This window comes from Gavialis gangeticus, unplaced genomic scaffold (assembly GCF_001723915.1).
Source record: "Gavialis gangeticus isolate Ggan-Ray unplaced genomic scaffold, GavGan_comp1, whole genome shotgun sequence".
NCBI classification, from domain to species: Eukaryota; Metazoa; Chordata; order Crocodylia; family Gavialidae; genus Gavialis; species Gavialis gangeticus.
This window is the reverse complement of record NW_017729034.1, coordinates 30,645,701-30,648,356: the sequence shown is the minus strand read 5'-3', so window position 1 is coordinate 30,648,356 and position 2,656 is coordinate 30,645,701.

Genomic DNA, 2,656 nt, shown 5'->3' with positions numbered 1-2,656 from the left:
TGTGAAACTCCTCGGGCCCATCACGGTGCATGGTTCAGTGCACAGAGCCCAAGCTTTGGGAGCCACAAGTGGCAGCTTGAGCCTGCAACCCCAGCAGGGCCTTGGGTGAGGTGGCTCAGGCCCCATCTCCCATCAAGTGGCCAGGTCCCACGGTGCATAGGGCGGCACACAGACCCAAGCCTTGGGAGCAGTAGAGGCTGCTTGGGTTAGCCACCCAGCATGAGGATGGACAGACGGAGCCTGAAGGGCCCAGCCTGTGGTAAAAGAGCCCTTGGTGGCGAAGCTAGGACACAGGGAAATAGTAGTGTTGCAGCGTGAGGTGCAGCACCCAGAAGCCAGCAGTGGTGGTGCAGCAGCTGAGAGGAGCTGAGCCCTCAGTGCCCAGAGCGGGGCACAGGATGGGAAGGAGCCCGGTGGCATGGGAGAGGCACTTCAGCAGAGGAGACCCCATCAAGCTGTGCCCTGACCTCCGCCACCTGAGGGAGCGTGAGTCATTGGGCCCTTGGGTCCCACAGGGGAAAGACATTTGAGTGGGCAAACCCAGAGAAGGGGCTGGGTGAGCAGCCCCTCCACCTCCGCCCCAGTCAAGACCTAAGGGGAGGGGCCCCTGGTGCTTCCTGGACACCCCACCCACAAGGGACCCCATCGGAAGAAGGACTATCTCTTACCATAGGTCAGGGGCTGTATTAAGGAATAGATGTTATTAAGATTGTTCATGTTTGCACCTTATATTTTGTAATTGAAACGTGTTGTGATGTTGTAAATAATGTTATTTAGGATTTGATCTTGGTTATTGGTTAATGTTCACGGTGTAAATATATGTATATGATCTTTAGTTTTATGTTTATGTATATTATAACTCAATAAATTGTATATAGTTAAGAACTTTGGGGCTTGGGCTAACTCTATAGAGGAAAGAGGGATCTGCTAGAAATTCTGGCATCCCTCTCACAGCACCCCTCCTGCCTACCCATCCCATCCTACTGAGAATAGGGCACACCCTTGGGTGTACTCCGGTTACACTAGGCAGCAAAAGATCTAAGCTGTGCCTTTGACCAAGCACTGAGGCTGGAAGCAGATGTGTCGCAAAGTAAGGTTAGGCTGCGGGGAGAATGGGTGTTTGGAAGGATGAGAGGCATCACATGAGTTAAGATCAGGTTGCTGTAGTAAAATACATGAAACCCCAGCCCACTGCTACTTAAAATAAATTTACCCTGACTTGTGTGTGTGTGCCTGTGTTGTGTGCAAACACAAACACACACACACTAAGCCAGGTAAGAACCAGGAAGTGATTTCTTCTATTCTCAGCCTCCTAACTCTGACTTGTGAGAGACCAACTGCAGGGGGCTCAAGCCCATTTATAAGTGGCAGGAATTCAGAGGTTGGCAATCTTCTAGTCTTCTGCCATCCCCAACTGTGTAATTCAGAATTGCAGAATGCCTCTATGGAGAGCAGTAAGTGTGAGAAACCCCCTAACAAAGGAAGAAGGTGTGTAAGCACCCCATACAAAGGCCTTGCTTCTGTAATATCCTTCTCAGTGCTCAGCTCCCTTGGCATTTCCCTGCCACCTGCTCCTTGTATTTCCCAGGCATCCCAATATGGGCAATGCATGGCCTTAGGAAGCATGGGCAAGTGTAAGCACCTTATGCTCTCAGGGCAAGTGCCAGGTCCAGGATGTAGACTTGCAGCTTTCCAAAAGTGCTGTACTGTGATATTAGGGCACAGCACTGCTGTAATCTGCATTGGCTGGATACTGTAGGGCAGTGCTATGCACAGTGACATGCAACCAGCAGATATGATGCTGAAAACAATGTTTCCCTGAAGGGCTTACACAGCCAGTGAATGCTGTGAGCTTGCTGAATCAGGAATCCCAAGTTTAGATCATGCAGCATATGCTAGGTTCCTGTTTACTCTGCATGCTCATGGGATTTGCTGGACTAATGAGCTCAAATATTAAGGCTCTCTCCTATTTTCCTCTCCATTCAGGTTCTTATACCATGCCCATCACCATAGCATCCAAGAGCCCTTCAAGTTGTCATGGATCTCTCCCAGCTCCCCTTAGTCTTTCTGTCTGCAGCCTACATTGTGTCACATGACAGTTATCCTCACTCCTATCAGACCTTAAAGTCAATGGCATGGTACCTGCATTCACATGGCCCCTGACTACATTCCTGCTAGCACCTAGAGGCAAAGCAACAGGTCAAGGGGCCCTCAAATAATTCCCACTTCCCTTCCTCTACTGCACTTCCCCTGATATATACATAAAACATCAGAAGAGCAACAATGAATTATAATCTTTTCCCATTCTTCCTGCATGCCCTGGACATCTGCCATACCAGGCTCATCACATTATGGTGGAGGACGCCATGCAGGGTGTAACTAAGATATTTGGTACTGATGAAGTCAAAGACTTGTAGTACAAAACTATGTAGTCTGCTGCACTGGAAAAACTACTTGCACTGTTTCATGTTCTAATGGTGATGTTGAAGAAATGGCTGAAATGAAACACTGATTTTTTTGCAAAATTTCCACTTCTGACAAAATCCTGCAATTGTAATGGTCTTGATTTTTTTTTTTAACTTTTGTTTTCGAGAATAAAGCCAGTCCTAGATCTCATAGTTTCATAGTTGGTAGGGTTGGAAGGTACCTGAGCAGA